Source organism: Odocoileus virginianus, chromosome 26 (assembly GCF_023699985.2).
Source record: "Odocoileus virginianus isolate 20LAN1187 ecotype Illinois chromosome 26, Ovbor_1.2, whole genome shotgun sequence".
In the NCBI taxonomy this organism is placed as follows: domain Eukaryota; kingdom Metazoa; phylum Chordata; class Mammalia; order Artiodactyla; family Cervidae; genus Odocoileus; species Odocoileus virginianus.
Window position 1 is genome coordinate 5,039,193 of NC_069699.1, and position 12,630 is coordinate 5,051,822.

At 45.7% G+C, this 12,630-nt stretch overlaps 1 protein-coding gene and 1 long non-coding RNA gene across 2 annotated transcripts in view; one reads left to right on the forward strand and one right to left on the reverse strand.

Annotated features, from left to right (window-relative positions):
* CMTM8 (CKLF like MARVEL transmembrane domain containing 8) overlaps positions 1–12,630 on the forward strand; it is a 93,562-nt gene that overhangs the window by 57,972 nt on the left and 22,960 nt on the right. The window lies entirely within an intron of this gene.
* Positions 1,567–3,413, reverse strand: LOC139031193 (uncharacterized). Its single transcript, XR_011483581.1, has 2 exons — positions 3,260–3,413; positions 1,567–2,283 (listed from the first exon to the last, which is right to left on the reverse strand). It is a non-coding gene; the product is annotated as an uncharacterized lncRNA (long non-coding RNA).

A 12,630-nucleotide genomic window follows, 5' to 3' on the forward strand; every position in this document is an offset into this window, starting at 1 on the left:
ATTTCCTTCTCCAATGCAGGAAAGTGAAAACTGAAAGTGAAGTCACTCAGTCGTGTCCGACTCTTCGCGACCCCATGGACTGCAGCCCACCAGGCTCCTCTGTCCATGGGATTTGCCAGGCAAGAACACTGGAATGGGTTGCCATTGCCTTCTCCTATGGATGTGAGAGTTGGACTATAAAGAAAGCTGAGCACCGAAGAATTGATGCTTTTGAACTGTGGTGTTAGAGAAGATTCTTGAGAGTCCCTTGGACTGCAAGGAGATCCAACCAGTCCATCCTAAAGGAAATCAGTCCTGAGTGTTCATTGGAATGACCGATGCTGAAGCTGAAACTCCAGTACTTTGGCCACCTGATGTGAAGAACTGATCATTTGAAAAGACCCTGATGCTGGGAAAGATTGAAGGCAGGAGGAGAAGGGGACGAAAGAGGATGAGATGGTTGGATGGCATCACCAACTCAATGGACATGAGTTTGAGTAAACTCCGGGAGTTGGTGATGGACAGGGAGGCCTGGCGTGCTGCGGTCCATGGGGTCACAGAGAGTCAGACACCACTGAGTGACTGAACTAACTAATTAACTAACTAAGGATGCTTGCTGGGATTCCCAGGTGGCACTAGTGGTAAATAACCTGCCTGCCGATGCAGGAGATTTAAGAGACATGGGTTCAATCCTTGAGTTGGGAAAATCCCCTGGAGAAGGGCATGACAACCTACTTCAATGTTCTTGCCTGGAGAATCCCATGGACAGAAGAGCCTGGTGGGCTACAGTCCATAGATTTGCAGAGTTGGACATGACTGAAGCGACCTAGCAAACATGCACACACAAGATGCTTTCTAAGTTCTTGGAAAAGGTCTCTGAAACGCGTTGTCAGGACAGCAAGGGGAGGCGGAGGGGGAGAGTTAAGTATAATCTGGGAAAGATGCAGGAGAAACTAATAGCAGCGTTTGCCTCTGGGCGGAAGGAGGGCAGGAGGGATCCACTGTGGCAAAAGAAACCCAAGAGGGATCTGGTGACCAGGAGGCGCCTCACTGTCTGACTCTGTACTTCTCCACTTCCCAGCTATGTCAGCGTATTGCCTGTTTGACAAAGTGAAATAATCAGGAGGCAGGAATTCCCTGGTGGTTCAGTGGCTAAGACTCTGAGCTCCCAGTGCAGGGGGCCTGGATTCAATCCTTGGTTGGGAACTAGATCTCACATACCATAACCAAGACCCAGTGCAGCCAAATATAAATAAATAAATATATTAAAAAAAATTTTTTTAATTAGAAGGAATTTCCAGCCCAACTTTCCTCTTTTCATAAAGGTGACAGCAGACTGTCACCATAATGGGGCTGAGACCCTGGGAATTTCTCTCGAGGTTTAGGTCTCGGGAATGTATGGCTTTATTTTAATTTTAATTATGAGAAATTTCAAACTGAGTATAATATACTCCCATCTACCTGCCGCCCAGCTTCCTTCATTGTTAATTTATGCTTCTTCTATATTCCTACCCATTCTGCCTCCAGGAGGATTTAGGAGAAAATGTCATTTCACCTGTAAATATTTTAGTAAGTAGCTCTAAAAGATAGGAATTATCTTTTAATATTTTTGGCAATAATTATATTTTTAAAAAATTGTCAACTCCTCAACCCCTTCTCCAGTCACAACACTGTGCCACTTGAAATTTGACCATGGGTTTCTTTTCTCGAAATGTTAATTCTCAGTCTGTACTTTAAGAGGTTTCACCACTTCATTCATCACTGCACCTTGCTTTTTAGATGCTCCCCAGAGAGCTACTTCCAGCATTTCCTACATGTGAAGTTTGTGCTCAGCTGGACAGTCTGCTCACTTTGGTCCTGTGAACATGTAGCTAATGATGCTGTTGCCTTAATCGGTGGTTCCACTCTTCCATTTAACACTCACTCTGATGAGCTAAGAAGGGTAAGAGGCAACAAAATACTCAGATACTTGTGTAGACTAGCTCTGCTGAGAAGGCAGGCATGGCAGAGCTGTCAAAACCACCCTCGGGAAAAACAACCCACAATGCGAAACAGGTCAGCTCACATCAGGACGCTTGACATAAAAGGCTTCGGGAGTTACAGTCAGCAATGTGCAGAGTGAACTTGAAAGTCAAGGCCCCTGTAGACTTCCTCCTGCAGGCATTCTGCGCTGAGCCGCTGTGTCAGAGGGGGAGCTCCACGAGAAACTCACGCTTCTCGCTGGAGAGCTGCGAGTCTGTTGTCGAAAACCTAAACTGACCTCAATGCCGCTGCCTCCAGTCCTTAATCAGGTTCCTTGTGCATCTGAAATGGAATTCGAGTTCAGAGAAACGAAAATATATGCCCACACAAACACCTGGACATAAATCATAAAAGCTAAAAAGCGGAAAGAACCCAAATGTCCATCAGCTGATAAATGGACAAGTGACATGCAGCGAGGCGTACAATGGAATGTTATTCAGCCACTGAAAAAGAATACATGCTATTGACACACGCTACAACGCGGAAGCCAGGCGCAAGGGCTGCGTATCACATAATTCTGTGTATATGAAATGTCCACATCTGCAGAGACAGTAGGTCACTGGTGGCTCAGGGCTAAAGGTGGTGATGGTGGCAGAAAAGTGGCAGAGACTGCCAGTGGGGAAGGAGTTTCTTTAGGGTGATAAAAATATTCCAGAATCATGGTGACACTTGTACAGTTCTGTGAATACATTAAAATGCATTGCATTGTATGCTTTAAATGGGTAGGTTGTATAGTTTGTAAATTATATCTCAGTAGGGACTTCCCTGGTGGTCCCGTGGCTAAGATTCTGTACTCCCAATGCAGGGTTCTAGATTTGATTCCTGGTCAGGAAACTAGATCCTACATGCCGCAGCTAAGAGTTCTTATTGGGACAGCTGAAGAGCCAGTATGCTGCAACTAAGACCCAGTACGACCAAATGAATAAATATTAAAAAAATAAATTATATCTCAGTAAAGGTATTATTAAATACCATTGGCACGTCCCTGGTGGCTCAGTGATTAAGAATCCACCTGGCAATGCAGGAAACACGGGTTTGATCCTGCATCTGGGAAGATCCCACGTGCTGAGGGCCAGATGAGCCTGTGCTCCGCAACGAGAGAGGCCACTGCGGTGAGAAGCCCAGGCGCTGCAGCTAGAGAATAGCCCCCGCCCTCCACAGCTCGAGAAAAGCCTGCGCGGCAGCAAAGACCCAGCACAGCCAGAAAGAAAGAAAGAAGGAAAGAAAGGTATATTTTAAAGGCTTTGGATTTACTTACAGTGCCTTGAAACGTACCCGAGTCTCTTCCTCGGCATCTGTTTTGGTTTTTGTCTTGGACTCGGGGTGTGGTGCAGCCCCGGAGTTGGGGTGTGTTAGGTGAGATGAAGGGAGGAAGGAGGTGTGGTTTCCTTTCCTCTCTGAAACTCCATGCAAATCTTGTTTCTCTCCCTCCCAGATCACTGGGAAACAGAAGTGACTTTATTTGACCCCGTGGTCTTATTTTACTTCCCACTCTTCATTTGAGGTTAGGACAGTGGTTCCTTTAGAAGCTAGTGGCTTCTTTTTTTCTCTACCACCACCCCAAAACTTGTTTTTAAAGTATCCTTGTACTTGTTGGGTGACAGTTGGTGACTTTGCTTTTCTGGAGTTTTCCTGTGTTGGCAATTGTTTTGGTCTTCAGAAATCAGTGCTGGTATGAAAAAAACTGCCCCTTTTATTTATGTGACCCAAGGAAGCGAAAGAGTTTAAAAACAACACCTGTAGGACTTCCCTGATGATCCAGTGGCTAAGACTCCCAATGCAGGGGGCTCGGGTTCAATCTCTGGTCAGGGAACTAAGATCCCACATGTTACAAGACCTGGCGCAGCCAAATAAATTAAGTAAATATGTAAAAAAAAAAAAAAGAACCCAAGGGAATTCCTTGGTAATCCAGTGGTTAAGACTCCCAAGTTTCCACTTCAGGGGACCCAGGTTCCATCCCTGGTTGGGGAACCAAGATCCTGCAAGCCAAGTGGTTTTGTGACCAAAAAATAAAAAAACACCCAGGTCAAAGGTGTATTTTCCTGCTGGTGAAAAAGCTGTATCAGCATACTTCCCTGGGAAACGTGGTGCTATTTAAATGGCATCAGGGACCTAAGTGAGACTTGGGTCATGCACCAGCTTGTTCACTTAACAATCTGCTGCAAATTGAAAACTGTATAGGGAGAAAGGGGTGCTTCCCCCGTGGCTCAGCCGCAAAGAATCCACTTGCAATGCAGGAGACATGGGTTTGATCCCTGGGTTGGGAAGATCCCCCGGAAGGAAGGCATGGCAACCCACTCCAGTATTCTTGCCTGGAGAATCCCATGGACGGAGGAGCCTGGCTGGCTACAGTCCATGGGGTCACAGAGAGTCAGACATGACCGAGCGACTACGCCCACTCGAACACACAGCAGTGAATGGCTTTGAGACAGGCCAGGGGGATTTGGGGCATTTCTGGTGAATCTGGGCTTGTACACCAGCCTCATGTTTCTACAGCTGAGTTGGCTGAGCTTTATTTCTCCATGAGGACTGACCTTCCTTTTCCATCTGTTCACAGTGACCCGACTTCTCATTTAACTGGTGGTTTGCAACACCACCTATTGGGTCATCTACTTAGGAATGGTCAAGTGTGGTGTCTGGGACCTGGGCTCAAACCTGTTTGCTTATAACATGGAAACATTTCTCAAGTCTAGGAGCTGTATCTCCTGGGTTCAGTAACCTGCTTCCATCCACACATGCCCTCAAGTTATCCCCTGTGAAAAATACTCTCCGGGCCTCTCCTTTCCAAAGAGAGAACATGAACTTGTTATAAAGATTATAAATGCCTGTTTGCTGAAATGTTCTGTCTCCAGTGGGCAGGCTGCCAATTTAGTGTAATCATCTCGGGTTTATTGACCTGTTTGTCCTCTTCTCACGTGAAGCTTTACTAGGCCTCTCTGCAAGAGTGAAGGTTGGACCTCTTTTTCTCATTTAGGGAATTATCACTGTTAAGCTCGTCTAAGGGAAAAGGAGGTTGGGGGTCTCTCACATCATCACGCCCAGGCAGGAGCTTGGTGACCTGTTTATGGTTTCAGCTCAACTGGCAGCAGCATCTCGCTACGGTTTTAATGGGAGCTGAGAAGGAGATTTGAGGAGCCGTAGTAACTGTGAACACGTTTATTCTCCCCTGGCTGGCACGGGAGCCATAACAGCGTCTCTCCTAGCAGCAGTCACTGCATATCCGTAATGTAGCAGTAATGTAGCCACAACGTAGCCTCATATGGCGTAGCCGTGGTATCGCTCCAGTGTAGCCGCAGCGCCAGGGCTTTCCTGGTGAAGCTCAGACGGGCGTACCACACAGAGTAGTCCGTGACCAAGCCGGTAGCTCGTGATGCACATGCATAGCGCTATACGTGATCTCAGTGTTAATGGTCCTCATTTACACTACGTGGGGTGAGAGAGTCTGAACACACCATCTCGGATAATTTGCTCTCTCCCCGCAGGAGCTCCGGTTTCATCACCTGTCTATTGAAATAGTGAAATAGACCTAGGGCTTCCTGGTGTAACTCAGCTAGGAGGAAAAGTTCCAGAAATAGAGATGCATTGTTATTGACTGCCTTAAAAAACACCTCCATGGTGCCTCCTCTTTAGGGAAAGAAGATAACGAGTTTCTTGGATGACAAGTTTCTCCTGGGGGAGGGGAGGGGATTTGTCTTCCAACATTTAGTGGAAGGAAGATGTGGCAGTACCTGTCCAAATTAACCAGTGTTGTTTCTGTGAATCTGGGCTTATCAAGTTTTTCAACCAAAAATATCCCCAACCCCTGAGAGCAAACTCGAGGATCTGAGGATGAGGCCTGGAGCTACCCAGGTGGGTTTTGTTTTTTTTTACAGGGGTGATTTTTATATTTTATATTTAAAATTCCTGCAAGCGTTCCCCTCTGCAGTATTTCAGATTCTGATTCTTAGTGAAAAGGTACTCTCTCAGTCTGCTCAGCTACTGTAACAAAATAACATAAGCTAGGGGGCTGATAAGCCACAGGAAAAATTTTGACTGTTTTATGTATTTATTTGACTGTGTTGGGTCTTAGTTATGGTATGCGGGATCTTCGCTGCACCATGTGCGATCTTTTTTATTTTTTTAATTGTGGCGCTCAGGCTAAGTAGTTGCCACACGTGGGCTCCAGATCATGTGGGCTCACTTGCTGCATGGCATGTGAAATCTTCCCGGACCAGGGATCGAACTGCCGCCCTCTGCATTACAAGGAGAATTTTTAACCCCTGGGCCACCAGGGAGGTTGCAGCCACAGAAATTTCTCTCTTACAGTTCTGAAGATGGGAGTGCCAAGGTGCTGGCAGAGCAGGTGTCTGGTGAGAGCCTGCTTCCTGCTTGATAGATTGCTGGCTTCTCGCTGAAGGGAAGAGGGAGCCTCCTGGTGACTCATAACGATCCTAACCGCATTCATGACAACTCCAGTCTCATGGTCGAATCATCTGCCAAAGGTCCCACCTCCAGATACCATCATATTGGGGGTTAGAGTTCAGCATATGAATTTGGTGGGGGGAGACACAGACATTCAGTCTGTTGCAGGTACTTAGTTATTTATCTGTGATAATACCTTTCCCCTAACTTACCTCTGAATCTTTGGCTTAAATTGTTGCTAAGATAATGTGGCTTCCTGGTAGCTCAGCTGGTGAAGAATCCGCCTGCAATATGGGAGACCTGGGTTCGATCCCTGGGTTGGAAAGATCGCCTGGAGAAAGGACCGGCTACCTACTCCAGTATTCTGGCCTGGAGAATTCCATGGATTGTATAGTCCATGGGGTTGCAAAGAGTCGGACACGACTGAGCAGCTTTCACTTTCATACTTTGGCAGAGTGCCAGGTTCTCCCCAAGATTAAGTGTGTGTACAGTATTCCTGTTTATCAAAGGATGTCCCCAGGGGCCAGTGGTTGACTGTAAAATGCCAGGTGGGGCATCTGAACCCACTGCATGAAGGGCCATCACCCTCCCAGGAGCAGCAGTAGACGATGCTAGGATGCAAACACTTAATGGTACCCGTGACAGAACCCAGCTCAGGACGGCTGGCTTAGAACCTACTCTTAGGGACGCAGATCTGTTCCCAAGAAGCAGAGGCAGCCAGGTGGTGTGGAGGCCAGCCCAGCAGGGCCCCCGCAGCACTCCTCCCACCCACTGGCTGTCTCGGGGACGTTTCATTGAAACAGATCCTCTCGATAGCTCGCCCACGCTCAGTGACATGACTGGCTCTCCCTTGCAGCTGTTGCCAAAGGAGATGTTGAGAATGTGCCTAGTCTGAAACACTGATGCCAGAAATATCTGTTTCCAAAAGTGCCTCTGGTCCTATGACGCCTGCCTGGTGAATCAAATCTGAACTCCCTAACCTGCTGGTTTGAGCTCTGCAGTGTGGCCCCAGCCACCCCGTGTGTCTCCCTGCCAACCCTCTGGCCTTTGCCCACATCCTTAAAGCAGGTGGGTGCCAAGTCCCAGCCTTGCCCCTGCCTGGAGGGCAGCTGCTCCCATCCTGGCCGTCCTGAGGCTGCCAGTCATCTCTGGGCACCCAGTCATTGACTGCTCCTCGCGAATGAATCGCCCAGCGTTTCTTGTCGTGATTGCACTTTCTTGGCCCTCCCCTTGGGCTGTGCTGCAGGGTTTTCTGATTCATCTCCCTGGCCACGCTGAGCATTCTGCGAGGGGAAGGGCTGTGTCCGTCTCCTTGCACACGCTCTCTGGCCCCGCGCAAGCCTGTCTCTTTGCTTGTCCTGCTGTCCAGTAATCTTAGTGACCCTCATCAGCTGTTGGAAGGAGGGAAAAAATAGAGTTTTACACAGATGTGCTATAAATAGGTGCAATCCAGGAAAACTCAAGTTTACTTGGAAACTAAATTAAAAGGTAATTCTGCTCCCAGACAGGATTTTAGGCATCTTGTGAATGGCACTTCTCAAAGGTTTATGAATTTTGATTTACAGCAACTTGATTCTCTTTTAGGAAAAAAACTTGAATTTGAAACTGTGAAATAAAATGGCCAAAGTAATCCCATTGTATTTTTCATAGTTGCAGAATATCAGATTTGGCACACAGGGGAGTTTTGGAGGGCAGCTGGAAGGGTCCGTTGCAAACTATCAAATTATATAACCTGTTCCACAGCCCCCACTAGTCCTTAATGTAGGAGATATTTCAATTTTTAGATGACAGGTCAGAAATACTGAAGTATGGAATATACTGATAAGAGAAACTGCCTGGTCAATCTTCGGTGACATGGTGAATGGCCTCCTTCTCCATGTGAATTATTTTCTGTTGCAGTATTAGGTAACGCTTCAATCAGTGAGTGTTAAAACCCAGGAGTATATATGTATATCTGTGTTAGAGAGATATGTGATTCTCACCATTGGGAAAGCAACACTTAATTTTTTTTTTTTTTTAAGGTCAACAAAATTGACAGACCCTTAGCTAGACTAAGAGAAGAGAAAAAATACTGAGATGCAAAACATCAGAAATGAGAAAAATCAGTAATGAAAGAAACATTACAACTGATGCCACAGAAATAAAAATGCACTCAAGAGATTGTTGCAGACAATTTTACATCGACAAATTGGGCAATCCAGAAGAAACAAATTTTTTGTAACATACTGTCTTTTATGACTGAGTTATAAAGAAATGAAAAATTTGAGCAGACCTATAACTTCGAAAGAGACTGAATCAGTCATCAAAAAACTCCCATCAAAGAAGAACCCTGGACAAGATGGCTTCATTGGAGAATTTTAACAAACATTTATAGGAGACTTAATACCAGTCCTTCTCAAATTCTTCCCAGAAATTGAAGAGGAGAGAACATGTCCAGATGTATTCTGTGGAGGCAAGTGTTACCCCGATAGCAAAAGGAGACAAAGATGCTACAAGAAAACTGTAGATCAGTGTCCCTGTTGAACACAGATGCAAAAATCCTCAGCAAAATACTAGCAAACACAGTTCAACAGCACGTTAAAGATACTGTGCATCATGACCAGATGGAATGTATTACTGAATGCAAGGATGGTTTGCCATATGAAAGTTAATTAGTGTATAACTCACCACATTAACACAATGAAGGACAAAAACTACATGATCATTTCAATTGATGAAAAAAAAACATTTGACAAAATTCATCACCCTTTCAAGATAAAAATGCCCAGCAAACTAGGAACAAACTCCACGTAAGACTGTATATGAAGACCCATGGTTAGCACTGTACTCAGTGGTGAAAAACTGAAAGTTTTCCCTCTGAGATGAGGCAAGGATGTCCACTCTCCCTACTTCCATTCAACAGAGTGCTGAAAGTCCTAATGAAATTAGTCGAGAAAAAGAAATAAAAGTCATCCAGATAGGAAATGCGGAGAAGGCCATGGCACCCCACTCCAGTGCTCTTGCCTGGAAAATCCCATGGATGGAGGAGCCTGGTGGGCTGCAGTCCATGGGGTCGTGAAGAGTCGGACATGACTGAGCGACTTCACTTTCCCTTTTCACTTTCCTGCATTGGAGAAGGAAATGGCAACCCACTCCAGTGTTCTTGCCTGGAGAATCCCAGGGATGGCGGAGCCTGGTGGGCTGCTGTCTGTGGGGTCGAACAGAGTCGGACACGACTGAAGCGACTTAGCAGCAGCAGATAGAACATGAAGGAGTAAAATTACCTTTCTTCACAGATGACATGATCTTAGAAAACCCTAAATATTCCACCAAAAAAAAAAACCACTGTTAGAACAAATTAATGAACTAAACAAACTTTCAGGATACAAAATCTACACACAAAAATTCATTCAACTTTAATAAGCTAACATGGAACAGTCCAAAAAGGAAATAATCCCATTTATAATAGCATCAAAAAGAATAAAATACATTGGAATAAACTTAATCAAGGAGGCGAAAGATATGTACAGTGAAAATTACAAAACACTTCTGAAAGAAATTAAAGAGGATACAAATAAGTGGAAAGACATCTGTGTTTGTGATTGGAAGGCTTTATATTGTTAAAATGTTCATACTGCACAAGCAGTCTACAGATTCAATATAATCCTATCAAAACCCCAAAGGACTTTTTTTTTTCAAAAGCAGGAAAAAATTCTAAAATTCATATAGAATTTCAAAAGATCCCAAATGTCTAAAACATCTTGAGAAAGAAAAGTAAAGCTAGCGGCCTTACACTTCCTGATTTCAAAACTTATTATAAAGCTGCAGTCATCAAAACAGTGTGGTACTGGCATAAAGACAGATGTCAAGCTGAGTACTGCCACTATTTAACAATCCCAAGGGAGCAGAATGTCTCTTTCTGATTACCAGTCTCAGGAAGGACTCCAGACTCTTCTGCCATTGTATCTTGGTATTAGAGTTACCAAGGCTTTACCTATATGGTGAACAGACACCAGTTTCAATAGTAGACATTAGTGACTCCTTATTCGCTGGTTCCCCTCATTAGCCAACACAGGGCAGTTGGCCTGTGAGCACCCCTCTTAAGCCACATTGGAAAGACCTCAACCCTTCCCCTGTGTAGTCTGAAATACTGAAAGCTGGGGGAGTGCCTGAGGGCGATTGTGTACATACTGATACAGGACAAAGGAACATTCGTTGCACTTGAAACAGGAAGAGATATTCCCAGGCAAGGTGATAAGCCCTGCCTAGGCTCTCTGGGTTCTTTATCTTGGGTAATGCAGCATTCCAGGCCTGAGGCTCATTCTTACACAGCTGAGTGAGGGTCAGAAGACTGCACAGACAAGACTGCCTTTCCCAACAGCAGACATAGAGCCCAGTGGGTCAGAATAGAGAGCCCAGAAATAAACCCTCATGTCTATGGTCCCGGGTGGCGCTAGTGGTAAAGAACCAGCCTGCCAGTGCAGGAGACCTAAGAGACGTGGGTTCCATCCCTGGTTCTGGAAGATCCCTTGGAGGAGGGCATGGCAACCCACTCCAGTATTCTTGCCTGGAGTATCCCATGGACAGAGGAGCCTGGCGGGCTACAGTCCTCAGGGTCGCAAAGAGTCGAACACAACTGAAGCGACTTAGCATGCATATCTATGGTCACATGATCTTCAGCACAAGTGCCAAGGCTAAGCAAATGGGAAGGACAGTCTTTTCAACTAATGATATTGGGAAATTTGGATATCCGCAGACAAAATAATGAAGTTGGATACATCCAATGAAGTTGGACACTTCACCTTATATCATATACAAAAAGGAACTCAAAATTAATTAAAGACCTCAAGATAGGACCTGAATTATAGAGCTCCTAAAAGAAAACATAGGGGGAAATCTTAATGACTTTGTATTCACCAATGATTTCTTGGATGTAACACCCAAAACAGAAGCCAAAGTAGGGAAAATAGGACTACATCAAATTTTAAAATTTCTGCACAGCAAAGGAAATCATCTGTAGACTAAAAAGGCAGCTGACAGAATGAGAGGACATATCTGCAGGATATGTCCAGGATTAAAGTCCAGAATATATAAAGAGCTCCTACAACTTAACAAGAGATTCTGTTTTTAAATGGGCAAAAAACCTGGCTAGACATTTCTCCAAAAAAGACACACAGATGGCCAACAACAAGCTCATGAAAAGCTGCTCAGCGTCACTGATCATTAGGGAAATGCAAATCAAAATCAAATGAGATGTCACCTCACACCCAGTAGGGTAGCAGCTGTCAAAAAGACACAATGACAAGTATTGCCAAGAATGTGGAGAAATTGGAACCCCTGTGCCCTGCTGGTGGCGGTTTAGTCACTCAGTCATGTCCAACTCCTGGCAACCCCGTGGACTAAAACCCACCAGGCTTCTCTGTCCATGGGATTCTCCAGGCAAGAATACTGGAGTGGGTTGCCATTTCCTTCTCCAGGGGATCTTCCTAACCCAGGGATTGAACCCAGGTCTCCTGCATTGCAGGCAGATTCTTTACGGACTGAGCTATGAGGGAAGCCATGTGCCCTGCTGGTAGGAATGTAAAATACTACAGCTGCTATGGAAAAAAGTGTATAAAGCTTCATCAAAAAATTGAAAATAGAATTAACATTTAGGTGCTAGGTCTCTCCTTAGGTGCCTGTCTGCTCCCCGAGTAAGAACACACCTCTGCTGGGGACTTCCCTGGTGACTTCCACTGCAGGGGGCATGGGTTTGATCCCCGGTTGGGGAACCAAGATCCCACGTGCCTCTCAACCCTCTTCACCTCCCCCAAAAAGAACACACCTCTTTCTTACTCTTTGACAGCCTGGGGCAAGAACTCCAGGGCTTTTCTGTCTGAAAAGGAAGGAAGGAAGGGCCAGAGCTGATCTCCAGGGATACTCATGGGTCTGTCCAGCTGGTGCAGGGCTGTACCCTCTGCACCGGCCCTTCCAGCTCTCTTTCTGGGAGAGCTGGAACAGTATGGTGCCTTCCTGTTGATGTCAGTCTTCCTGCCTGCAGCGTGTTTGTGCTCGTGTCCTGACAGGTGTAGACTGAGCTGGTATTTGGGGGTCAGTTGCACTAGCTGGCAGGTGGTGGGACTCCAAAGAGGTGTCCATAAAAACGTGGAGGTCGGACTCACCTTCAAACAGAGTTTGACATTCTTGATTGTTTCTAGGGGCCAAATGGTTGTCTTTCCCCACTTCCGCAGCTGTGACCTCACTGACTGT